The sequence below is a fragment of the Bufo bufo genome, unplaced genomic scaffold, assembly GCF_905171765.1.
Source record: "Bufo bufo unplaced genomic scaffold, aBufBuf1.1, whole genome shotgun sequence".
Lineage (NCBI taxonomy): Eukaryota > Metazoa > Chordata > Amphibia > Anura > Bufonidae > Bufo > Bufo bufo.
Genome location: NW_024401158.1, coordinates 114,795 through 139,965, shown reverse-complemented (window position 1 = coordinate 139,965; position 25,171 = coordinate 114,795). Strand labels below are relative to the sequence as shown.

The 25,171-nt window shown below is 45.3% G+C and overlaps 17 non-coding genes across 17 annotated transcripts; all 17 read left to right on the top strand.

Moving 5' to 3' along the window:
- Positions 1-345: 345 nt before the first annotated feature.
- Positions 346-536, top strand: LOC120984697. The gene has a single exon (XR_005775313.1). It is a non-coding gene; the product is annotated as a U2 spliceosomal RNA (small nuclear RNA).
- Positions 537-1,567: 1,031 nt separating this feature from the next.
- On the top strand, positions 1,568-1,758 carry LOC120984696. Its single transcript, XR_005775312.1, has one exon. It is a non-coding gene; the product is annotated as a U2 spliceosomal RNA (small nuclear RNA).
- A 1,033-nt stretch (positions 1,759-2,791) lies between these two features.
- LOC120984704 lies at positions 2,792-2,983 on the top strand. The gene has a single exon (XR_005775319.1). It is a non-coding gene; the product is annotated as a U2 spliceosomal RNA (small nuclear RNA).
- A 1,031-nt stretch (positions 2,984-4,014) lies between these two features.
- On the top strand, positions 4,015-4,207 carry LOC120984713. The gene has a single exon (XR_005775328.1). It is a non-coding gene; the product is annotated as a U2 spliceosomal RNA (small nuclear RNA).
- A 5,924-nt stretch (positions 4,208-10,131) lies between these two features.
- LOC120984717 lies at positions 10,132-10,322 on the top strand. Its single transcript, XR_005775330.1, has one exon. It is a non-coding gene; the product is annotated as a U2 spliceosomal RNA (small nuclear RNA).
- Positions 10,323-11,367: 1,045 nt separating this feature from the next.
- Positions 11,368-11,559, top strand: LOC120984707. The gene has a single exon (XR_005775322.1). It is a non-coding gene; the product is annotated as a U2 spliceosomal RNA (small nuclear RNA).
- A 1,036-nt stretch (positions 11,560-12,595) lies between these two features.
- LOC120984709 lies at positions 12,596-12,786 on the top strand. The gene has a single exon (XR_005775324.1). It is a non-coding gene; the product is annotated as a U2 spliceosomal RNA (small nuclear RNA).
- A 1,030-nt stretch (positions 12,787-13,816) lies between these two features.
- Positions 13,817-14,008, top strand: LOC120984700. Its single transcript, XR_005775315.1, has one exon. It is a non-coding gene; the product is annotated as a U2 spliceosomal RNA (small nuclear RNA).
- A 1,042-nt stretch (positions 14,009-15,050) lies between these two features.
- Positions 15,051-15,243, top strand: LOC120984714. The gene has a single exon (XR_005775329.1). It is a non-coding gene; the product is annotated as a U2 spliceosomal RNA (small nuclear RNA).
- Positions 15,244-16,280: 1,037 nt separating this feature from the next.
- LOC120984711 lies at positions 16,281-16,471 on the top strand. The gene has a single exon (XR_005775326.1). It is a non-coding gene; the product is annotated as a U2 spliceosomal RNA (small nuclear RNA).
- Positions 16,472-17,509: 1,038 nt separating this feature from the next.
- Positions 17,510-17,703, top strand: LOC120984712. The gene has a single exon (XR_005775327.1). It is a non-coding gene; the product is annotated as a U2 spliceosomal RNA (small nuclear RNA).
- Positions 17,704-18,735: 1,032 nt separating this feature from the next.
- Positions 18,736-18,926, top strand: LOC120984695. The gene has a single exon (XR_005775311.1). It is a non-coding gene; the product is annotated as a U2 spliceosomal RNA (small nuclear RNA).
- A 1,030-nt stretch (positions 18,927-19,956) lies between these two features.
- LOC120984694 lies at positions 19,957-20,147 on the top strand. Its single transcript, XR_005775310.1, has one exon. It is a non-coding gene; the product is annotated as a U2 spliceosomal RNA (small nuclear RNA).
- A 1,030-nt stretch (positions 20,148-21,177) lies between these two features.
- Positions 21,178-21,367, top strand: LOC120984708. Its single transcript, XR_005775323.1, has one exon. It is a non-coding gene; the product is annotated as a U2 spliceosomal RNA (small nuclear RNA).
- A 1,031-nt stretch (positions 21,368-22,398) lies between these two features.
- LOC120984703 lies at positions 22,399-22,590 on the top strand. The gene has a single exon (XR_005775318.1). It is a non-coding gene; the product is annotated as a U2 spliceosomal RNA (small nuclear RNA).
- Positions 22,591-23,621: 1,031 nt separating this feature from the next.
- Positions 23,622-23,812, top strand: LOC120984693. Its single transcript, XR_005775309.1, has one exon. It is a non-coding gene; the product is annotated as a U2 spliceosomal RNA (small nuclear RNA).
- Positions 23,813-24,841: 1,029 nt separating this feature from the next.
- On the top strand, positions 24,842-25,032 carry LOC120984692. The gene has a single exon (XR_005775308.1). It is a non-coding gene; the product is annotated as a U2 spliceosomal RNA (small nuclear RNA).
- The last annotated feature ends 139 nt before the right edge of the window (positions 25,033-25,171 follow it).

The following is a 25,171-nucleotide window of genomic DNA, read 5'->3' as shown; positions in this document are numbered from 1 at the left end:
AATCAACAATGGTTATCCTTTTTTTTTTTTTTTTTTTTTTCCTTTCACTCACTACTATTCCTATCATGCTTTCTGCTTGGCGTGCTTTGGCACCGCACCAGGAATTTCGTGCGAAGAAAAGGCGTGTCCAAAAGTCGCGTGTGGGCGGAGCTATGCAGATAGCAAACACGAAAAGAAGCATGCTGGTGTGACTTCTGTGCGTAGGACGCGCGTGAACGTTTTCCCCGGTTTGTGAGAGAAAGAAGCCTCCCGGACTGTGTATTGGGCTGGGGACAGTAGTCTATTGCCTTCATTAGTGCTCTGCATTGGGGACCATCGGCCTGTACTGCGAACCCTTTTCAGGTTATCGCTTCTCGGCCTTTTGGCTAAGATCAAGTGTAGTATCTGTTCTTATCAGTTTAATATCTGATACGTCCCCTATCTGGGGACCATATATTAAATGGATTTTTCGAACAGGGAGATGGAAAAAGAGCTTGCTCTGTCCACTCCACGCATTGACCTGGTATTGCAGTACCTCCAGGACCGGTGCACCCCTTCTAATCCAGTATGAAAAAACAGAATGAAATTGAAATGGATTGCAAGCATCATCCTTCCAGCCAAGCAAGTGGAAAGTTGTGTGTGTCGTGCCTCCTTCAGCTTCTCCTCTGTCTGCCCAGTCAGTGCAGTGTTGCTTTTTGCATATAATACCTGCATCTAGTCTGTCAATCTCCTAATTGCATCAGCTGTCGGTTGTTTCCAGCACCAAGCAACCCATTCAGCCCAGTGTCGTCACACACACCCTGGATCCAATTAAGACTGATGATTGGTTAATTGGCTTATCACCTGAATGAATTGTTTGGACCTCCCCTCCTCCACGTTTGATTTGGGCCTGTTGTGCACACCTCGGAGGGTTGCTGAGTCGTCTCTGGCAGGCAATTGACCCTTTTTTGTATCAAGTTGGCTGGATGTAACCATTTAGCTTTTGCAGTGCTTCAATAAATGAGTAAAGTTTGCCTGTGTCTCCCTCTTGTGGATCTTTTGAACTGGATTACTTAGTGGCTAAAAAGTAGCCCAGCACTTCCTATGCAGCTGGACCTACCTTGTCTGTTCAATGGACGGAACACTGCGCGTGTCACAAGAGCCTTGTCAGGTCAAGAGGTCAAAGAGGTCAAGTAAGGTCAGCTATTGGATGACATCACAAGGGCCCTGATGGAACACTCAACAATGGTGCCGTGACATCACAATCAACAATGGTTATCCTTTTTTTTTTTTTTTTTTTTTTTCCTTTCACTCACTACTATTCCTATCATGCTTTCTGCTTGGCGTGCTTTGGCACCGCACCAGGAATTTCGTGCGAAGAAAAGGCGTGTCCAAAAGTCGCGTGTGGGCGGAGCTATGCAGATAGCAAACACGAAAAGAAGCATGCTGGTGTGACTTCTGTGCGTAGGACGCGCGTGAACGTTTTCCCCGGTTTGTGAGAGAAAGAAGCCTCCCGGACTGTGTATTGGGCTGGGGACAGTAGTCTATTGCCTTCATTAGTGCTCTGCATTGGGGACCATCGGCCTGTACTGCGAACCCTTTTCAGGTTATCGCTTCTCGGCCTTTTGGCTAAGATCAAGTGTAGTATCTGTTCTTATCAGTTTAATATCTGATACGTCCCCTATCTGGGGACCATATATTAAATGGATTTTTCGAACAGGGAGATGGAAAAAGAGCTTGCTCTGTCCACTCCACGCATTGACCTGGTATTGCAGTACCTCCAGGACCGGTGCACCCCTTCTAATCCAGTATGAAAAAACAGAATGAAATTGAAATGGATTGCAAGCATCATCCTTCCAGCCAAGCAAGTGGAAAGTTGTGTGTGTCGTGCCTCCTTCAGCTTCTCCTCTGTCTGCCCAGTCAGTGCAGTGTTGCTTTTTGCATATAATACCTGCATCTAGTCTGTCAATCTCCTAATTGCATCAGCTGTCGGTTGTTTCCAGCACCAAGCAACCCATTCAGCCCAGTGTCGTCACACACACCCTGGATCCAATTAAGACTGATGATTGGTTAATTGGCTTATCACCTGAATGAATTGTTTGGACCTCCCCTCCTCCACGTTTGATTTGGGCCTGTTGTGCACACCTCGGAGGGTTGCTGAGTCGTCTCTGGCAGGCAATTGACCCTTTTTTGTATCAAGTTGGCTGGATGTAACCATTTAGCTTTTGCAGTGCTTCAATAAATGAGTAAAGTTTGCCTGTGTCTCCCTCTTGTGGATCTTTTGAACTGGATTACTTAGTGGCTAAAAAGTAGCCCAGCACTTCCTATGCAGCTGGACCTACCTTGTCTGTTCAATGGACGGAACACTGCGCGTGTCACAAGAGCCTTGTCAGGTCAAGAGGTCAAAGAGGTCAAGTAAGGTCAGCTATTGGATGACATCACAAGGGCCCTGATGGAACACTCAACAATGGTGCCGTGACATCACAATCAACAATGGTTATCCTTTTTTTTTTTTTTTTTTTTTTTTTCCTTTCCCTCCCTACTATTCCTTTCATGCTTTTTTTTTTGCGTGCTTTGGCACCGCACCAGGAATTTCGTGCGAAGAAAAGGCGTGTCCAAAAGTCGCGTGTGGGCGGAGCTATGCAGATAGCAAACACGAAAAGAAGCATGCTGGTGTGACTTCTGTGCGTAGGACGCGCGTGAACGTTTTCCCCGGTTTGTGAGAGAAAGAAGCCTCCCGGACTGTGTATTGGGCTGGGGACAGTAGTCTATTGCCTTCATTAGTGCTCTGCATTGGGGACCATCGGCCTGTACTGCGAACCCTTTTCAGGTTATCGCTTCTCGGCCTTTTGGCTAAGATCAAGTGTAGTATCTGTTCTTATCAGTTTAATATCTGATACGTCCCCTATCTGGGGACCATATATTAAATGGATTTTTTCGAACAGGGAGATGGAAAAAGAGCTTGCTCTGTCCACTCCACGCATTGACCTGGTATTGCAGTACCTCCAGGACCGGTGCACCCCTTCTAATCCAGTATGAAAAAACAGAATGAAATTGAAATGGATTGCAAGCATCATCCTTCCAGCCAAGCAAGTGGAAAGTTGTGTGTGTCGTGCCTCCTTCAGCTTCTCCTCTGTCTGCCCAGTCAGTGCAGTGTTGCTTTTTGCATATAATACCTGCATCTAGTCTGTCAATCTCCTAATTGCATCAGCTGTCGGTTGTTTCCAGCACCAAGCAACCCATTCTGCCCCAGTGTCGTCACACACACCCTGATCCAATTAAGACTGATGATTGGTTAATTGGCTTATCACCTGAATGAATTGTTTGGACCTCCCCTCCTCCACGTTTGATTTGGGCCTGTTGTGCACACCTCGGAGGGTTGCTGAGTCGTCTCTGGCAGGCAATTGACCCTTTTTTGTATCAAGTTGGCTGGATGTAACCATTTAGCTTTTGCAGTGCTTCAATAAATGAGTAAAGTTTGCCTGTGTCTCCCTCTTGTGGATCTTTTGAACTGGATTACTTAGTGGCTAAAAAGTAGCCCAGCACTTCCTATGCAGCTGGACCTACCTTGTCTGTTCAATGGACGGAACACTGCGCGTTGTCACAAGAGCCTTGTCAGGTCAAGAGGTCAAAGAGGTCAAGTAAGGTCAGCTATTGGATGACATCACAAGGGCCCTGATGGAACACTCAACAATGGTGCCGTGACATCACAATCAACAATGGTTATCCTTTTTTTTTTTTTTTTTTTTTCCTTTCACTCACTACTATTCCTATCATGCTTTCTGCTTGGCGTGCTTTGGCACCGCACCAGGAATTTCGTGCGAAGAAAGGCGTGTCCAAAAGTCGCGTGTGGGCGGAGCTATGCAGATAGCAAACACGAAAAGAAGCATGCTGGTGTGACTTCTGTGCGTAGACGCGCGGTGAACGTTTTCCCCGGTTTGTGAGAGAAAGAGCCTCCCGGGACTGTGTATTGGGCTGGGGACAGTAGTAGTCTATTGCCTCATTAGTGCTCTGCATTGGGGACCATCGGCCTGTACTGCGAACCCTTTTCAGGTTATCGCTTCTCGGCCCTTTTGGCTAAGATCAAGTGTAGTATCTGTTCTTATCAGTTTAATATCTGATACGTCCCCTATCTGGGGACCATATATTAAATGGATTTTTTCGAACAGGGAGATGGAAAAAGAGCTTGCTCTGTCCACTCCACGCATGACCTGGTATTGCAGTACCCTCCAGGACCGGTGCACCCCTTCTAATCCAGTATGAAAAAACAGAATGAATTGAAATGGATTGCAAGCATCATCCTTCCAGCCAAGCAAGTGGAAAGTTGTGTGTGTCGTGCCTCCTTCAGCTTCTCCTCTGTCTGCCCAGTCAGTGCAGTGTTGCTTTTTGCATATAATACCTGCATCTAGTCTGTCAATCTCCTAATTGCATCAGCTGTCGGTTGTTTCCAGCACCAAGCAACCCATTCAGCCCAGTGTCGTCACAACCCTGGATCCAATTAAGACTGATGATTGGTTAATTGGCTTATCACCTGAATGAATTGTTTGGACCTCCCCTCCTCACGTTTGATTTGGGCCTGTTGTGCACACCTCGGAGGGTTGCTGAGTCGTCTCTGGCAGGCAATTGACCCTTTTTTGTATCAAGTTGGCTGGATGTAACCATTTAGCTTTTGCAGTGCTTCAATAAATGAGTAAAGTTTGCCTGTGTCTCCCTCTTGTGGATCTTTTGAACTGGATTACTTAGTGGCTAAAAAGTAGCCCAGCACTTCCTATGCAGCTGGACCTACCTTGTCTGTTCAATGGACGGAACACATGCGCGTGTCACAAGAGCCTTGTCAGGTCAAGAGGTCAAAGAGGTCAAGTAAGGTCAGCTATTGGATGACATCACAAGGGCCCTGATGGAACACTCAACAATGGTGCCGTGACATCACAATCAACAATGGTTATCCTTTTTTTTTTTTTTTTTCCTTTCACTCACTACTATTCCTATCATGCTTTCTGCTTGGCGTGCTTTGGCACCGCACCAGGAATTTCGTGCGAAGAAAAGGCGTGTCCAAAAGTCGCGTGTGGGCGGAGCTATGCAGATAGCAAACAAGAAAAGAAGCATGCTGGTGACTTCTGTGCGTAGGACGCGCGCGAACGTTTTCCCCGGTTTGTGAGAGAAAGAAGCCTCCCGGACTGTGTATTGGGCTGGGGACAGTAGTCTATTGCCTTCATTAGTGCTCTGCATTGGGGACCATCGGCCTGTACTGCGAACCCTTTTCAGGTTATCGCTTCTCGGCCTTTTGGCTGCGATCATGGCTTGTCCGGACGCAGCCAAGGCTGAGGTTTGAGAAGGCGATCGGTGGACGGTGGACGACGGACGGCAGACGGTGGACGGTGGACGGAGGACGGCGGTCGGACGGCATCCAGTCAAGATGGGCGTTGTTATACGTCCGGCAGGGACCGGAGATTTCCGGGTCCGAAACGGTTTTGGAATCGATATCGCAGAGGGGAAGAAGCAGAAATTTACGATGGACTACCTGGTCAATGAGGTACTTTTCAAAACTTTGCACTATGTCGTGAAGATATTCTATGCTTGCAGGATCCTAGGAAGGGGAGGTATACTCTTGTATTGAACTCTGCACAGGCATGCCACAATTTGGTTTTGTTTCTACGAACCAACGAAAGAAACCCAGATCTGGAAGGTTTAACCTTCACGTTGTTATTTAATGATTCTACACCTTTAGTTGTGTATATGTATAATCCCTATGTGTCGGTCGAAACCATTCATGTTTTTTTACAAAGATACTGTGAGGAGATTAGATATTCACATAAGGTATTGAATCGGGTTCTCTTGTGGACGGGAAAGCATAAATTTTTCGTCAAATTTAAAGCAGACCCAACCTGTGCTGGAGGAATGACATACCCCCCGGAGTCTTTTTCTATTGGTAAAGATAGAGGACTTTTGTTTTTTGAAGGGGCCCAACCTTTTGCAGGAGGTGCAAAATATATGGGCATGTGGTGGAGGAATGTCAGGAGACTAATTTGATGTGCTCAAAGTGTAACCAGGAAGGGCACTTGGCAAAATCCTGTACCAACCCAATTATATGCAATGTGTGCGGGAATGCTGGGCATACTTTTAGGAATTGCCCTCTGAAACCCGAGGAGTAAAAAGACTTACTCGGAAGCTGCAAGAGGAGCCCCAGGGAATACTTCCCAAGGATCCTCCTCAGGGAGACCCCCAGACTCTTTAAGGGATCCGAAGGTGCAGGTCCCTCACCAGGCTCAGGGTGAGGAGACCATGATGTAGGAAGGAGGAATTGACTTTTCCTTGACATGATTTTGGATTTGCCATCGATGAGGTAACAGGACTGCAGGGAGAAGGGGAAATGGAAATCCCTATGTCCGCAACCCCAGATATGTGCCTACAGTGAAGAAAGCGGAATCCCCTGTGAGCAAGCTTGTGAGCAAGGTGATCTCACCAAAAGGCCTTCTGGGTCAGATGGAGAGGTGAGGAGAGCCTTTCTAAAAAGTTTAGGCCTGCCTTTGTCGCCTCTCAGTGACGATGGCAGCTCTACTGAGGTCAGAACCTTCCCCTCTGATTCCCCTAACCAGGTCCTTTTTTTTAGAAGGAGTAGAGACTGGGGCTGTATGCCAAGTTACCACCGTCAAGAAGAGTTCCGAATGATAGCAAGATGGAGATGTGGAAAATATATAATTAGATGGTACAAGGCATGGAGAGCAGAGTTGCCATACATCTCCTATCCTTAAATGTAAGGCTCTTAAAATCCAGAGCAAGGAGAGCAGTAATTCTGGACTACTTGAAAAACCAAGGAGCTGACATTATTTGCTTACAGGAGTGTGGAATATCTGTGTCTTTAGAGGAGGATGAATGGCCTTATGGAGAATCTGTGTGGTCAGGGTCAAGTGAAAATAGAAATGTTGGTGTGGGTATTTTGTTGAGAAACAAAAGTATGCATGTGGAATGTTATACAGTGGTTGAACCAGGGAGATGTCTGGTGGTAGAAATTAGGTATAAAAGATGGAGATTTAAAGTAATTAATGTTTATGGCTCAACAAAAAAAGAAGAGAGAATGGAGCTGTTGGGTAAATTGAATGTTTTTTTGTTAGGGAGAATTCCGACGATGCTTGTAGGTGACTTCAATAGTGTGATAGTAGGTGAAAAGCGAGATGTGTCAGGGAAAAAATTAAAACAATTAATTGATGACCTCTCTTTTTTAGATGCAGCAGAAACGGTTTTGGGGAAACCACCACCATGTACATACAAGGCTGATAGAGGGGGAGTAGAATCGAGGATCGATTTTATCTTTTTTTCAAAAAATTTGAGTGTGTAAGTTATGTACAGGATGGGGTATTTTTTTCTGATCATGAGTGTTTAAAAGTTTGAGTGGAAGGTAATATTAAAAATATATATGGGAAAGGTTGTTGGAAATTGAATATAAGTTTATAGATGATGAAAGGGTAATGAATGCATTTAGAATCGAATATATGATATGGAGAAGTAGGATGGATGGTTTTGAAAATATTTTGAAATGGTGGGAGTGGGTGAAGGGAAGAATTAAATTTTTTTTCAGAAAGTGGGGATGTAAAATGGCAAGAAGAATGAGGATTATGTATAATGAACTGAATATGAGATTAGAGTGGTTGAGAAACTGAGTAGATTAGGGAGTGGATGTGATGATTTAATTGAAAAGACTAAGAAAGAACTAAAACAGTTTATTGAGAAAAAAGGGAAAGAAATAATTTTTCGGTCGAAGGTGGAATGTTTTGAAGAAAATGAAAATGCACGAGGTTTTTCTTTAAAAAAGTGTGTGGAAAGAAGGATGATATGTGTGAAGTTTTAAATAATTTGGGAGAGTGTGTGAGTGGGGAAGAAATGATGGGTGAGGTGGAGAAATTTTATGCAAATTTATATGCAAAAAAAGGGGTAGATAAAAGTTTGATGAGTGAAGGTTTGAAGAGTATAGAAATGAGTTGAGTAATGAAGAAGGTGAATTGTTGTGTGAAGACATTACTGTGGGTGAGATTAAGAAAGTTGTGTTTGGAGCTAAAAGAAATAAAACACCAGGGAATGATGGGATACCTGTAGAGTTGTATGTAAAACATGGGAATGGATGGGAGTGGATTTCACTGAAGTATGCAAATTTATGTGGGAGAATGGAGTTCTGGGTGATTCAATGAAAGAAGGAGTGGTGGTACTGATCTATAAAAAAGGTGAGAAAATGCTTTTGAGTAATTGGAGACCAATCACTTTGTTGAATGTTGATTATAAAATTTTTAGTAAGGTGTTGGCAAATCGTATGCGTGAAGTGGTTGGGAAAGTTGTGCAAGAAGATCAGGTGTGTGCTGTGCCAGGGAGAAGTATGACGGAGAATTTGTTTTTGTTAAGGGATATGATTGGAGACTGTGAGAATAGAAACAGAGATGTATGCTTCTATCAGTAGATTTGAGAAAGCTTTTGATCGGGTGGCGCATGATTTTATGTTTGAAGTGCTAAAGAGAATGGGATATCCGGGAAAATTTTTGAGGTGTGTGAAGAGTTTGTATGAGGGAGTGGGAAGTAAGATTCTGGTGAATGGTAATCTAAGTCATAAGATAAGTGTTCAGTCTGGGGTAAGGCAAGGGTGCCCAATGTCACCAGTTTTGTTTATTAGTGTAATTGAAGTTTGATGTGTATGATGAGAAAGGATAAGGTAATGAGAGGAGTGTTAATACCTGGGAGTAAAGGGAAATATGTGAATGTTTTAGGTTATATGGATGATATTGTAATTGTGAATGATAATATGCTTGCAATGAGGAGAGGAAGATTGATTTTGGATTTGTTTTGTGGTGCATCAGGATTTAATGTTAATTGGGATAAATGTTCTTTTAATTGTTTTGGAGATAGTGAGGTAAGGATGGAAGGTGTGAATTGGGAAAGAGGTCCTATTAAAGTGCTGGGAATTTTATTTAATGATAATATGAAAGGGAACGAAAGTTGGGATGAATGTGGGAAAAGAATAGATAGAAAGTTGAATTTTTGGAGGCTGAGAGATTTGAGTTTGACTGGAAAGATTTTGATAATTAAATCTATTATTTTGCCGATTGTATGGTTTGTGTATGGTGTGTATCCGGGGAATGTGATGAAATTTAGAAAAGTAGAGAAAATGGTGTTTACATTTTTATGGGGAAGTAGAATGGAAAAAGCGAAAAGAGAGTATGTGTATAAATTAAGAGAGAATGGAGGATTGGAGTTTCCGAATTTTGAGACTTTCTTTGGTTTATGTTACGTTAAAACTTTTGTAGTCTTGATTGAGAAAGAGAAATAAATGTGCTTATATGATGAGATATATGGCGGGTTGGATGATGTTTGGTTTGAGGTGGAGTAAAAGAGATGTAAGAGTGCCGGTTGCTTTTGTGTGTTCTAAATGGTATAGGATAATAGAGATGTTTATCAGAAGATATGATTTGTTAAGTATTAAAATGGAGGAGTTTAAAAATAAGAAGTATGTAATGAATATATTGCGTAAGAAAGAGATTGCATGTGATATTCGCGGTTTGAGGTTGTGTGAGGCGGAGAAAGTATGGGAAAAATTGGCGATTAAAGGAGTTTCGAATAGACAGAGAGATATCGTATGGATGGGTTTGCAAAATGTTTTGCCGTAAGAGAAGTACAGAAAAGGAGAGATTTAGTAAGATCTGAAGTGTGCCCAAGGGATGGTTGTGGGGAGAGTGAAAGTGTGAGGACATTTGTTTTGGGAATGCAAGTATGCAAAGGAGGTATGGAAAGGAATGGGAGGCTTGATAAAAGAATTGACAGGTGTTACATATATGAATGAGAAAGTAGCTTTGTTTGGGATTGGGGCAAATGGTAAACAGAAGGTTAGGTTATTATGGTTTATTATGGTGTGCATGATGGAAAGTTTGTGGGATGCGAGAAAACCTATGGATTTTAAGAGAGAATTGTGGTCGGTAAAAGAAGGTGTGAAGCTTGTGCTATCAAGATTATACTTTATATATAGGTGGAATAGACAGTATGGTGGTGGTTTAGATAGCGAAGGTTATTGGAAGTACAAAAAATGGAGATTTCTTGTTAAATAAAATAAAGATAACCACGATGATGAAGTTAAAGCAACCAAGAATGATTTGGTGTTGCCTCTAAGATACCAAGAAGATGTATTTTGAGTGCTTGAAAACTTACCTGATGTGGTTTAAAAAAAAAATAAAAAATCTGTTCTTATCAGTTTAATATCTGATACGTCCCCTATCTGGGGACCATATATTAAATGGATTTTTCGAACAGGGAGATGGAAAAAGAGCTTGCTCTGTCCACTCCACGCATTGACCTGGTATTGCAGTACCCTCAGGACCGGTGCACCCCTTCTAATCCAGTATGAAAAACAGAATGAAATTGAGAAATGGATTGCAAGATCATTCCTTCCAGCCAAGGCAAGAGGAAAGTTGTGTGTGTCCGTGCCTCCTTCAGCTTCTCCTCTGTTCGGCCCAGTCAGTTGCAGTGTTGCTTTTTGCATATATACCTGCATCTAGTCTGTCCAATCTCCTAATTGCATCAGCTGTTGGTTAGTTTCACAGCACCAAGCAACCCATCAGCCATGTGTCGTCCAATAACCCTGGATCCTAATAAGACTGATGATTGGTTAATTGGCTTAACACACTGAATGAATTGTTTGGACCTCCTCTCCACGTTTGATTTGGGCCTGTTGTGCACACCTGGATGGTTGCTGAGCATCGCTCTCTGGCAGGCAATAGACCCTTTTTTGTATCAAGGTTGGCTGGATGTAACCATTTAGCTTTTTCAGTAGCTTCAATAAATGAGTAAAGTTTGCCTGTGTCTCCCTCTTGTGGATCTTTTGAACTGGATTACTTAGTGGCTAAAAAGTAGCCCAGCACTTCCTATGCAGCTGGACCTACCTTGTCTGTTCAATGGACGGAACACTGCGCGAGTCACAAGAGCCTTGTCAGGTCAGAGGTTCAAAGAGGTCAGTAAGGTCAGCTATTGGATGACATCACAAGGGCCCCTGATGGAACACTCAAACAATGGTGCCGTGCAATCACAATCAAACAATGGCTTATCCTTTTTTTTTTTTTTTTTTTTTCCTTTCACTCACTACTATTTCTATCATGCTTTCTGCTTGGCGTGCTTTGGCACCGCACCAGGAATTTCGTGCGAAGAAAAGGCGTGTCCAAAAGTCGCGTGTGGGCGGAGCTATGCAGATAGCAAACACGAAAAGAAGCATGCTGGTGTGACTTCCTGTGCGTAGGACGCGCGTGCTGCACGTTTTCCCCCGGTTGTGAGGAGAAAGAAGCCTCCCCGGACTGTGTATTGGGCTGGGGACAGTAGTCTATTGCCTTCATTAGTGCTCTGCATTGGGGACCAACGGCCTGTACTGCGAACCCTTTTCAGGTTATCGCTTCTCGGCCTTTTGGCTAAGATCAAGTGTAGTATCTGGTTCTTATCAGTTTAATATCTGATACGTCCCCTATCTGGGGACCATATATTAAATGGATTTTTCGAACAGGGAGATGGAAAAAGAGCTTGCTCTGTCCACTCCACGCATTGACCTGGTATTGCAGTACCTCCAGGACCGGTGCACCCCCTTCTAATCCAGTATGAAAAACAGAATGAAATTGAAATGGATTGCAAGCATCATCCTTCCGCCAAGCAAGTGGAAAGTTGTGTGTGTCGTGCCTCCTTCAGCTTCTCCTCTGTCTGCCCAGTCAGTGCAGTGTTGCTTTTTGCATATAATACCTGCATCTAGTCTGTCAATCTCCTAATTGCATCAGCTGTCGGATGTTTCCAGCACCAAGCAACCCATTCAGCCCCAGTGTCGTCACACACACCCTGGATCCAATTAAGACTGATGACTATGGGTAATTGGCTTATCACCTGAATGAATTGTTTGGAACCTCCCCCTCCTCCACGTTTGATTTGGGCCTGTTGTGCACACTCGGAGGGTTGCTGAGTCGTCTCTGGCAGGCAATTGACCCTTTTTTGTATCAAGTTGGCTGGATGTAACCATTTAGCTTTTGCAGTGCTTCAATAAATGAGTAACAGTTTGCCTGTGTCTCCCTCTTGTGGATCTTTTTGAACTGGATTACTTAGTGGCTAAAAAGTAGCCCAGCACTTCCTATGCAGCTGGACCTACCTTGTCTGTTCAATGGACGGAACACTGACGCGTGTCACAAGAGCCTTGTCAGGTCAAGAGGTCAAAGAGGTCAAGTAAGGTCAGCTATTGGATGACATCACAAGGGCCCTGATGGAACACTCAACAATGGTGCCGTGACATCACAATCAACAATGGTTATCCTTTTTTTTTTTTTTTTTTTTTTCTTTCACTCACTACTATTCCTATCATGCTTTTTGCTTGGCGTTGCTTTGGCACCGCACCAGGAATTTCGTGCGAAGAAAAGGCGTGTCCAAAAGTCGCGTGTGGGCGGAGCTATGCAGATAGCAAACACGAAAAGAAGCATGCTGGTGTGACTTTCTGTGCGTAGGACGCGCGTGAACGTTTTCCCCGGTTTGTGAGAGAAAGAAGCCTCCCGGACTGTGTATTGGGCTGGGGACAGTAGTCTATTGCCTTCATAGTGCTCTGCATTGGGGACCATCGGCCTGTACTGCGAACCCTTTTCAGGTTATCGCTTCTCGGCCTTTTGGCTAAGATCAAGTGTAGTATCTGTTCTTATCAGTTTAATATCTGATACGTCCCCTATCTGGGGACCATATATTAATGGATTTTTCGAAACAGGGAGATGGAAAAAAGAGCTTGCTCTGTCCACTCCAGCATTGACCTGGTATTGCAGTACCTCCAGGACCGGTGCACCCCTTCTAATCCAGTATGAAAAAACAGAATGAAATTGAAATGGATTGCACGCATCATCTTCCAGCCAAGCAAGTGGAAAGTTGTGTGTGTCGTGCCTCCTTCAGCTTCTCCTCTGTCTGCCCAGTCAGTGCAGTGTTGCTTTTTGCATATAATACCTGCATCTAGTCTGTCAATCTCCTAATTGCATCAGCTGTCGGTTGTTTCCAGCACAAACACCCCATTCAGCCCAGTGTCGTCACCACACACCCTGGATCCAATTAAGACTGATGATTGGTTAATTGGCTTATCACCTGAATGAATTGTTTGGACCTCCCCTCCTCCACGTTTGATTTGGGCCTGTTGTGCACCCTCGGAGGTTGCTGAGTCGTCTATGGGCAGGCAATTGACCCTTTTTTGTATCAAGTTGGCTGGATGTAACCATTTAGCTTTTGCAGTGCTTCAATAAATGAGTAAAGTTTGCCTGTGTCTCCCTCTTGTGGATCTTTTGAACTGGATTACTTAGTGGCTAAAAAGTAGCCCAGCACTTCCTATGCAGCTGGAACCTACCTTGTCTGTTCAATGGACGGAACACTGCGCGTGTCACAAGAGCCTTGTCAGGTCAAGAGGTCAAAGAGGTCAAGTAAGGTCAGCTATTGGATGACATCACAAGGGCCCTGATGGAACACTCAACAATGGTGCCGTGACATCACAATCAACAATGGTTATCCTTTTTTTTTTTTTTTTTTTTCCTTTCACTCACTACTATTCCTATCATGCTTTCTGCTTGGCGTGCTTTGGCACCGCACCAGGAATTTCGTGCGAAGAAAAGGCGTGTCCAAAAGTCGCGTTGTGGGCGGAGCTATGCAGATAGCCAAACACGACAAGAAGCATGCTGGTTGTGACTTCTGTGCGTAGGACGCGCAAGTGAACGTTTTCCGGTTTGTGAGAGAAAGAAGCCTCCCGGACTGTGTATTGGGCTGGGGACAGTAGTCTATTGCCTTCATTAGTGCTCTGCATTGGGGACCATCGCCTGTACTGCCGAACCCTTTTCCGGTTATCGCTTCTCGGCCTTTTGGCTAAGATCAAGTGTAGTATCTGTTCTTATCAGTTTAATATCTGATACGTCCCCTATCTGGGGACCATATATTAAATGGATTTTTCGAACAGGGGAGATGGAAAAAGAGCTTGCTCTGTCCACTCCACGCATTGACCTGGTATTGCAGTACCTCCAGGACCGGTGCACCCCTTCTAATCCAGTATGAAAAAAACAGAATGAAATTGAAATGAGATTGCAAGCATCATCCTTCCAGCCAAGCAAGTGGAAAGTTTGTGTGTGTCGTGCCTCCTTCAGCTTCTCCTCTGTCTGCCCAGTCAGTGCAGTGTTGCTTTTTGCAATAACTACTGCATCTAGTCTGTCAACTCTCCTAATTGCATCAGCTGTCGGTTGTTTTCCAGCACCAAGACAACCCATTCAGCCCCAGTGTCGTCACACACACCCCTGGATCCAATTAAGACTGATGATTGGTTAATTGGCTTATCACCTGAATGAATTGTTTGGACCTCCCTCCTCCACGTTTGAATTTGGGCCTGTTGTGCACACCTCGGAGGGTTGCTGAGTCGTCTCTGGCAGGCAATTGACCCTTTTTTGTATCAAGTTGGCTGGATGTAACCATTTAGCTTTTGCAGCTGCTTCAATAAATGAGTAAAGTTTGCCTGTGTCTCCCTCTTGTGGATCTTTTGAACTGGATTACTTAGTGGCTAAAAAGTAGCCCAGCACTTCCTATGCAGCTGGACCTACCTTGTCTGTTCAATGGACGGAACACTGCGCGTGTCACAAGAGCCTTGTCAGGTCAAAGAGGTCAAAGAGGTCAAGTAAGGTCAGCTATTGGATGACAATCACAAGGGCCCTGATGGAACACTCAACAATGGTGCCGTGACATCACAATCAACAATGGTTATCCTTTTTTTTTTTTTTTTTTTTTCCTTTCACTCACTACTATTCCTATCATGCTTTCTGCTTGGCGTGCTTTGGCACCGCACCAGGAATTTCGTGCGAAGAAAAGGCGTGTCCAAAAGTCGCGTGTGGGCGGAGCTATGCAGATAGCAAACACGAAAAGAAGCATGCTGGTGTGACTTCTGTGCGTAGGACGCGCGGTGAACGTTTTCCCCCGGTTTGTGAGAGAAAGAAGCCTCCCGGACTGTGTATTGGGCTGGGGACAGTAGTCTATTGCCTTCATTAGTGCTCTGCATTGTGGGACCATCGGCCTGTACTGCGAACCCTTTTCAGGTTATCGCTTCTCGGCCCTTTTGGCTAAGATCAAGTGTAGTTATCTGTCTTATCAGTTTTAATATCTGATACGTCCCCTATCTGGGGACCATATATTAAATGGATTTTTCGAACAGGGAGATGGAAAAAGAGCTTGCTCTGTCCACTCCACGCATTGACCTGGTATTGCTAGTACCTCCAGGACGGTGCACCCCTTCTAATCCAGTATGAAAAAACAGAATGAATTGAAATGGATTGCAAGGCATCATCCTTCCAGCCAAGCAAGTGGAAAGTTGTACTGTGTCGTGCCTCCTTCAGCTTCTCCTCTGTCTGCCCAGTCAGTGCAGTGTTGCTTTTTGCATATAATACCTGCATCTAGTCTGTCAATCTCCTAATTGCATCAGCTGTCGGTTGTTTCCAGCACCAAGCAACCCATTCAGCCCCAGTGTCGTCACACACACCCTGGATCCAATTAAGACTGATGATTGGTTAATTGGCTTATCACCTGAATGAATTGTTTGGACCTCCCCTCCTCCACGTTTGATTTGGGCCTGTTGTGCACACCTCGGAGGGTTGCTGAGTCGTCTCTGGCAGGCAATTGACCCTTTTTTGTATCAAGTTGGCTGGATGTAACCATTTAGCTTTTGCAGTGCTTCAATAAATGAGTAAAGTTTGCCTGTGTCTCCCTCTTGTGGATCTTTTGAACTGGATTACTTAGTGGCTAAAAAGTAGCCCAGCACTTCCTATGCAGCTGGACCTACCTTGTCTGTTCAATGGACGGAACACTGCGCGTGTCACAAGAGCCTTGTCAGGTCAAGAGGTCAAAGAGGTCAAGTAAGGTCAGCTATTGGATGACATCACAAGGGCCCTGATGGAACACTCAACAATGGTGCCGTGACATCACAATCAACAATGGTTATCCTTTTTTTTTTTTTTTTTTTTTTTTTCCTTTCACTCACTACTATTCCTATCATGCTTTCTGCTTGGCGTGCTTTGGCACCGCACCAGGAATTTCGTGCGAAGAAAAGGCGTGTCCAAAAGTCGCGTGTGGGCGGAGCTATGCAGATAGCAAACACGAAAAGAAGCATGCTGGTGTGACTTCTGTGCGTAGGACGCGCGTGAACGTTTTCCCCCGGTTTGTGAGAGAAAGAAGCCTCCCGGACTGTGTATTGGGCTGGGGACAGTAGTCTATTGCCTTCATTAGTGCTCTGCATTGGGGGACCATCGGCCTGTACTGCGAACCCTTTTCAGGTTATCGCTTCTCGGCCTTTTGGCTAAGATCAAGTGTAGTAATCTGTTCTTATCAGTTTAATATCTGATACGTCCCCTATCTGGGGACCATATATTAAATGGATTTTCGAACAGGGAGATGGAAAAAGAGCTTGCTCTGTCCACTCCACGCATTGACCTGGTATTGCAGTACCTCCAGGACCGGTGCACCCTTCTAATCCAGTATGAAAAAACAGAATGAAATTGAAATGGATTGCAAGCATCATCCTTCCAGCCAAGCAAGTGGAAAGTTGTGTGTGTCGTGCCTCCTTCAGCTTCTCCTCTGTCCTGCCCAGTCAGTGCAGTGTTGCTTTTTGCATATAATACCTGCATCTAGTCTGTCAATCTCCTAATTGCATCAGCTGTCGGTTGTTTCCAGCACCAAGCAACCCATTCAGCCCCAGTGTCGTCACACACACACCCTGGATCCAATTAAGACTGATGATTGGTTAATTGGCTTATCACCTGAATGAATTGTTTGGACCTCCCCTCCTCCACGTTTGATTTGGGCCTGTTGTGCACACCTCGGAGGGTTGCTGAGTCGTCTCTGGCAGGCAATTGACCCTTTTTTGTATCAAGTTGGGCTGGATGTAACCATTTAGCTTTTGCAGTGCTTCAATAAATGAGTAAAGTTTGCCTGTGTCTCCCTCTTGTGGATCTTTTGAACTTGATTACTTAGTGGCTAAAAAGTAGCCCAGCACTTCCTATGCAGCTGGACCTACCTTGTCTGTTCAATGGGACGGAACACTGCGCGTGTCACAAGAGCCTTGTCAGGTCAGAGGTCAAAGAGGTCAAGTAAGGTCAGCTATTGGATGACAACACAAGGGCCCTGATGGAACACTCAACAATGGTGCCGTGACATCACAATCAACAATGGTTATCCTTTTTTTTTTTTTTTTTTTTTTTTTCCTTTCCACTCACTACTTTTCCTATCATGCTTTCTGCTTGGCGTGCTTTGGCACCGCACCAGGAATTTCGTTGCGAAGAAAAGGCGTGTCCAAAAGTCGCGTGGGGCGGAGCTATGCAGATAGCAAACACGAAAAGAAGCATGCTGGTGTGACTTTCTGTGCGTAGGACGCGCGTGAACGTTTTCCCCCGGTTTGTGAGAGAAAGAAGCCTCCCGGACTGTGTATTGGGCTGGGGACAGTAGTCTATTGCCTTCATTAGTGCTCTGCATTGGGGACCATCGGCCTGTACTGCGAACCCTTTTCAGGTTATCGCTCTCGGCCTTTTGGCTAAGATCAAGTGTAGTATCTGTTCTTATCAGTTTAATATCTGATACGTCCCCTATCTGGGGACCATATATTAAATGGATTTTTCGAACAGGGAGATGGAAAAAGAGCTTGCTCTGTCCACTCCACGCATTGACCTGGTATTGCAGTACCTCCAGGGACCGGTTGCACCCCTTCTAATCCAGTATGAAAAAACAGAATGAAATTGAAATGGATTGCAAGCATCATCCTTCCAGCCAAGCAAGTGGAAAGTTGTGTGTGTCCGTGCCTCCTTCAGCTTCTCCTCTGTCTGCCCAGTCAGTGCAGTGTTGCTTTTTGGCATATAATACCTGCATCTAGTCTGTCAATCTCCTAATTGCATCAGCTGTCGGTTGTTTCCAGCACCAAGCAACCCATTCAGCCCCAGTGTCGTCACACACACCCTGGATCCAATTAAGACTGATGATTGGTTAATTGGCTTATCACCTGAATGAATTGTTTGGACCTCCCCTCCTCCACGTTTGATTTGGGCCTGTTGTGCACACCTCGGAGGGTTGCTGAGTCGTCTCTGGCAGGCAATTGACCCTTTTTTGTATCAAGTTGGCTGGATGTAACCATTTAGCTTTTGCAGTGCTTCAATAAATGAGTAAAGTTTGCCTGTGTCTCCCTCTTGTGGATCTTTTGAACTGGATTACTTAGTGGCTAAAAAGTAGCCCAGCACTTCCTATGCAGCTGGACCTACCTTGTCTGTTCAATGGACGGAACACTGCGCGTGTCACAAGAGCCTTGTCAGGTCAAGAGGTCAAAGAGGTCAAGTAAGGTCAGCTATTGGATGACATCACAAGGGCCCTGATGGAACACTCAACATGGTGCCGTGACATCACAATCAACAATGGTTATCCTTTTTTTTTTTTTTTTTTTTTTTTCCTTTCACTCACTACTATTCCTATCATGCTTTCTGCTTGGCGTGCTTTGGCACCGCACCAGGAATTTCGTGCGAAGAAAAGGCGTGTCCAAAAGTCGCGTGTGGGCGGAGCTATGCAGATAGCAAACACGAAAAGAAGCATGCTGGTGTGACTTCTGTGCGTAGGACGCGCGTGAACGTTTTCCCCGGTTTGTGAGAGAAAGAAGCCTCCCGGACTGTGTATTGGCTGGGACAGTAGTCTATTGCCTTCATTAGTGCTCTGCATTGGGGACCATCGGCCTGTACTGCGAACCCTTTTCAGGTTATCGCTTCTCGGCCTTTTGGCTAAGATCAAGTGTAGTATCTGTTCTTATCAGTTTAATATCTGATACGTCCCCTATCTGGGGACCATATATTAAATGGATTTTTCGAACAGGGAGATGGAAAAAGAGCTTGCTCTGTCCACTCCACGCATTGACCTGGTATTGCAGTACCTCCAGGACCGGTGCACCCCTTCTAATCCAGTATGAAAAAACAGAATGAAATTGAAATGGATTGCAAGCATCATCCTTCCAGCCAAGCAAGTGGAAAGTTGTGTGTGTCGTGCCTCCTTCAGCTTCTCCTCTGTCTGCCCAGTCAGTGGCAGTGTTGCTTTTTGCATATAATACCTGCATCTAGTCTGTCAATCTCCTAATTGCATCAGCTGTCGGTTGTTTCCAGCACCAAGCAACCCATTCAGCCCCAGTGTCGTCACACACACCCTGGATCCAATTAAGACTGATGATTGGTTAATTGGCTTATCACCTGAATGAATTGTTTGGACCTCCCCTCCTCCACGTTTGATTTGGGCCTGTTGTGCACACCTCGGAGGGTTGCTGAGTCGTCTCTGGCAGGCAATTGACCCTTTTTTGTATCAAGTTGGCTGGATGTAACCATTTAGCTTTTGCAGTGCTTCAATAAATGAGTAAAGTTTGCCTGTGTCTCCCTCTTGTGGATCTTTTGAACTGGATTACTTAGTGGCTAAAAAGTAGCCCAGCACTTCCTATGCAGCTGGACCTACCTTGTCTGTTCAATGGACGGAACACTGCGCGTGTCACAAGAGCCTTGTCAGGTCAAGAGGTCAAAGAGGTCAAGTAAGGTCAGCTATTGGATGACATCACAAGGGCCCTGATGGAACACTCAACAATGGTGCCGTGACATCACAATCAACAATGGTTATCCTTTTTTTTTTTTTTTTTTTTTTCCTTCACTCACTACTATTCCTATCATGCTTTCTGCTTGGCGTGCTTTGGCACCGCACCAGGAATTCGTGCGAAGAAAAGGCGTGTCCAAAAGTCGCGTGTGGGCGGAGCTATGCAGATAGCAAACACGAAAAGAAGCATGCTGGTGTGACTTCTGTGCGTAGGACGCGCGTGAACGTTTTCCCCGGTTTGTGAGAGAAAGAAGCCTCCCGGACTGTGTATTGGGCTGGGGACAGTAGTCTATTGCCTTCATTAGTGCTCTGCATTGGGGACCATCGGCCTGTACTGCGAACCCTTTTCAGGTTATCGCTTCTCGGCCTTTTGGCTAAGATCAAGTGTAGTATCTGTTCTTATCAGTTTAATATCTGATACGTCCCCTATCTGGGGACCATATATTAAATGGATTTTTCGAACAGGGAGATGGAAAAAGAGCTTGCTCTGTCCACTCCACGCATTGACCTGGTATTGCAGTACCTCCAGGACCGGTGCACCCCTTCTAATCCAGTATGAAAAAACAGAATGAAATTGAAATGGATTGCAAGCATCATCCTTCCAGCCAAGCAAGTGGAAAGTTGTGTGTGTCGTGCCTCCTTCAGCTTCTCCTCTGTCTGCCCAGTCAGTGCAGTGTTGCTTTTTGCATATAATACCTGCATCTAGTCTGTCAATCTCCTAATTGCATCAGCTGTCGGTTGTTTCCAGCACCAAGCAACCCATTCAGCCCCAGTGTCGTCACACACACCCTGGATCCAATTAAGACTGATGATTGGTTAATTGGCTTATCACCTGAATGAATTGTTTGGACCTCCCCTCCTCCACGTTTGATTTGGGCCTGTTGTGCACACCTCGGAGGGTTGCTGAGTCGTCTCTGGCAGGCAATTGACCCTTTTTTGTATCAAGTTGGCTGGATGTAACCATTTAGCTTTTGCAGTGCTTCAATAAATGAGTAAAGTTTGCCTGTGTCTCCCTCTTGTGGATCTTTTGAACTGGATTACTTAGTGGCTAAAAAGTAGCCCAGCACTTCCTATGCAGCTGGACCTACCTTGTCTGTTCAATGGACGGAACACTGCGCGTGTCACAAGAGCCTTGTCAGGTCAAGAGGTCAAAGAGGTCAAGTAAGGTCAGCTATTGGATGACATCACAAGGGCCCTGATGGAACACTCAACATGGTGCCGTGACATCACAATCAACAATGGTTATCCTTTTTTTTTTTTTTTTTTTTTCCTTTCACTCACTACTATTCCTATCATGCTTTCTGCTTGGCGTGCTTTGGCACCGCACCAGGAATTTCGTGCGAAGAAAAGGCGTGTCCCAAAAGTCGCGTGTGGGCGGAGCTATGCAGATAGCAAACACGAAAAGAAGCATGCTGGTGTGACTTCTGTGCGTAGGACGCGCGTGAACGTTTTCCCCGGTTTGTGAGAGAAAGAAGCCTCCCGGACTGTGTATTGGGCTGGGGACAGTAGTCTATTGCCTTCATTAGTGCTCTGCATTGGGGACCATCGGCCTGTACTGCGAACCCTTTTCAGGTTATCGCTTCTCGGCCTTTTGGCTAAGATCAAGTGTAGTATCTGTTCTTATCAGTTTATATCTGATACGTCCCCTATCTGGGGACCATATAATATATGGATTTTTCGAACAGGGAGATGGAAAAAGAGCTTGCTCTGTCCACTCCACGCATTGACCTGGTATTGCAGTACCTCCAGGACCGGTGCACCCCTTCTAATCCAGTATGAAAAAACAGAATGAAATTGAAATGGATTGCAAGCATCATCCTTCCAGCCAAGCAAGTGGAAAGTTGTGTGTGTCGTGCCTCCTTCAGCTTCTCCTCTGTCTGCCCAGTCAGTGCAGTGTTGCTTTTTGCATATAATACCTGCATCTAGTCTGTCAATCTCCTAATTGCATCAGCTGTCGGTTGTTTCCAGCACCAAGCAACCCATTCAGCCCCAGTGTCGTCACACACACCCCTGGATCCAATTAAGACTGATGATTGGTTAATTGGCTTATCACCTGAATGAATTGTTTGGACCTCCCCTCCTCCACGTTTGATTTGGGCCTGTTGTGCACACCTCGGAGGGTTGCTGAGTCGTCTCTGGCAGGCAATTGACCCTTTTTTGTATCAAGTTGGCTGGATGTAACCATTTAGCTTTTGCAGTGCTTCAATAAATGAGTAAAGTTTGCCTGTGTCTCCCTCTTGTGGATCTTTTGAACTGGATTACTTAGTGGCTAAAAAGTAGCCCAGCACTTCCTATGCAGCTGGACCTACCTTGTCTGTTCAATGGACGGAACACTGCGCGTGTCACAAGAGCCTTGTCAGGTCAAGAGGTCAAAGAGGTCAAGTAAGGTCAGCTATTGGATGACATCACAAGGGCCCTGATGAACACTCAACAATGGTGCCGTGACATCACAATCAACAATGGTTATCCTTTTTTTTTTTTTTTTTTTTTTCCTTTCACTCACTACTATTCCTATCATGCTTTCTGCTTGGCGTGCTTTGGCACCGCACCAGGAATTTCGTGCGAAGAAAAGGCGTGTCCAAAAGTCGCGTGTGGGCGGAGCTATGCAGATAGCAAACACGAAAAGAAGCATGCTGGTGTGACTTCTGTGCGTAGGACGCGCGTGAACGTTTTCCCCGGTTTGTGAGAGAAAGAAGCCTCCCGGACTGTGTATTGGGCTGGGGACAGTAGTCTATTGCCTTCATTAGTGCTCTGCATTGGGGACCATCGGCCTGTACTGCGAACCCTTTTCAGGTTATCGCTTCTCGGCCTTTTGGCTAAGATCAAGTGTAGTATCTGTTCTTATCAGTTTAATATCTGATACGTCCCCTATCTGGGGACCATATATTAAATGGATTTTTTCGAACAGGGAGATGGAAAAAGAGCTTGCTCTGTCCACTCCACGCATTGACCTGGTATTGCAGTACCTCCAGGACCGGTGCACCCCTTCTAATCCAGTATGAAAAAACAGAATGAAATTGAAATGGATTGCAAGCATCATCCTCCAGCCAAGCAAGTGGAAAGTTGTGTGTGTCGTGCCTCCTTCAGCTTCTCCTCTGTCTGCCCAGTCAGTGCAGTGTTGCTTTTTGCATATAATACCTGCATCTAGTCTGTCAATCTCCTAATTGCATCAGCTGTCGGTTGTTTCCAGCACCAAGCAACCCATTCAGCCCCAGTGTCGTCACACACACCCTGGATCCAATTAAGACTGATGATTGGTTAATTGGCTTATCACCTGAATGAATTGTTTGGACCTCCCCTCCTCCACGTTTGATTTGGGCCTGTTGTGCACACCTCGGAGGGTTGCTGAGTCGTCTCTGGCAGGCAATTGACCCTTTTTTGTATCAAGTTGGCTGGATGTAACCATTTAGCTTTTGCAGTGCTTCAATAAATGAGTAAAGTTTGCCTGTGTCTCCCTCTTGTGGATCTTTTGAACTGGATTACTTAGTGGCTAAAAAGTAGCCCAGCACTTCCTATGCAGCTGGACCTACCTTGTCTGTTCAATGGACGGAACACTGCGCGTGTCACAAGAGCCTTGTCAGGTCAAGAGGTCAAAGAGGTCAAGTAAGGTCAGCTATTGGATGACATCACAAGGGCCCTGATGGAACACTCAACAATGGTGCCGTGACATCACAATCAACAATGGTTATCCTTTTTTTTTTTTTTTTTTTTTTCCTTTCACTCACTACTATTCCTATCATGCTTTCTGCTTGGCGTGCTTTGGCACCGCACCAGGAATTTCGTGCGAAGAAAAGGCGTGTCCAAAAGTCGCGTGTGGGCGGAGCTATGCAGATAGCAAACACGAAAAGAAGCATGCTGGTGTGACTTCTGTGCGTAGGACGCGCGTGAACGTTTTCCCCGGTTTGGTGAGAGAAAGAAGCCTCCCGGACTGTGTATTGGGCTGGGGACAGTAGTCTATTGCCTTCATTAGTGCTCTGCATTGGGGACCATCGGCCTGTACTGCGAACCCTTTTCAGGTTATCGCTTCTCGGCCTTTTGGCTAAGATCAAGTGTAGTATCTGTTCTTATCAGTTTAATATCTGATACGTCCCCTATCTGGGGACCATATATTAAATGGATTTTTCGAACAGGGAGATGGAAAAAGAGCTTGCTCTGTCCACTCCACGCATTGACCTGGTATTGCAGTACCTCCAGGACCGGTGCACCCCTTCTAATCCAGTATGAAAAAACAGAATGAAATTGAAATGGATTGCAAGCATCATCCTTCCAGCCAAGCAAGTGGAAAGTTGTGTGTGTCGTGCCTCCTTCAGCTTCTCCTCTGTCTGCCCAGTCAGTGCAGTGTTGCTTTTTGCATATAATACCTGCATCTAGTCTGTCAATCTCCTAATTGCATCAGCTGTCGGTTGTTTCCAGCACCAAGCAACCCATTCAGCCCCAGTGTCGTCACACACACCCTGGATCCAATTAAGACTGATGATTGGTTAATTGGCTTATCACCTGAATGAATTGTTTGGACCTCCCCTCCTCCACGTTTGATTTGGGCCTGTTGTGCACACCTCGGAGGGTTGCTGAGTCGTCTCTGGCAGGCAATTGACCCTTTTTTGTATCAAGTTGGCTGGATGTAACCATTTAGCTTTTGCAGTGCTTCAATAAATGAGTAAAGTTTGCCTGTGTCTCCCTCTTGTGGATCTTTTGAACTGGATTACTTAGTGGCTAAAAAGTAGCCCAGCACTTCCTATGCAGCTGGACCTACCTTGTCTGTTCAATGGACGGAACACTGCGCGTGTCACAAGAGCCTTGTCAGGTCAAGAGGTCAAAGAGGTCAAGTAAGGTCAGCTATTGGATGACATCACAAGGGCCCTGATGGAACACTCAACAATGGTGCCGTGACATCACAATCAACAATGGTTATCCTTTTTTTTTTTTTTTTTTTTCCTTTCACTCACTACTATTCCTATCATGCTTTCTGCTTGGCGTGCTTTGGCACCGCACCAGGAATTTCGTGCGAAGAAAAGGCGTGTCCAAAAGTCGCGTGTGGGCGGAGCTATGCAGATAGCAAACACGAAAAGAAGCATGCTGGTGTGACTTCTGTGCGTAGGACGCGCGTGAACGTTTTCCCCGGTTTGTGAGAGAAAGAAGCCTCCCGGACTGTGTATTGGGCTGGGGACAGTAGTCTATTGCCTTCATTAGTGCTCTGCATTGGGGACCATCGGCCTGTACTGCGAACCCTTTTCAGGTTATCGCTTCTCGGCCTTTTGGCTAAGATCAAGTGTAGTATCTGTTCTTATCAGTTTAATATCTGATACGTCCCCTATCTGGGGACCATATATTAAATGGATTTTTCGAACAGGGAGATGGAAAAAGAGCTTGCTCTGTCCACTCCACGCATTGACCTGGTATTGCAGTACCTCCAGGACCGGTGCACCCCTTCTAATCCAGTATGAAAAAACAGAATGAAATTGAAATGGATTGCAAGCATCATCCTTCCAGCCAAGCAAGTGGAAAGTTGTGTGTGTCGTGCCTCCTTCAGCTTCTCCTCTGTCTGCCCAGTCAGTGCAGTGTTGCTTTT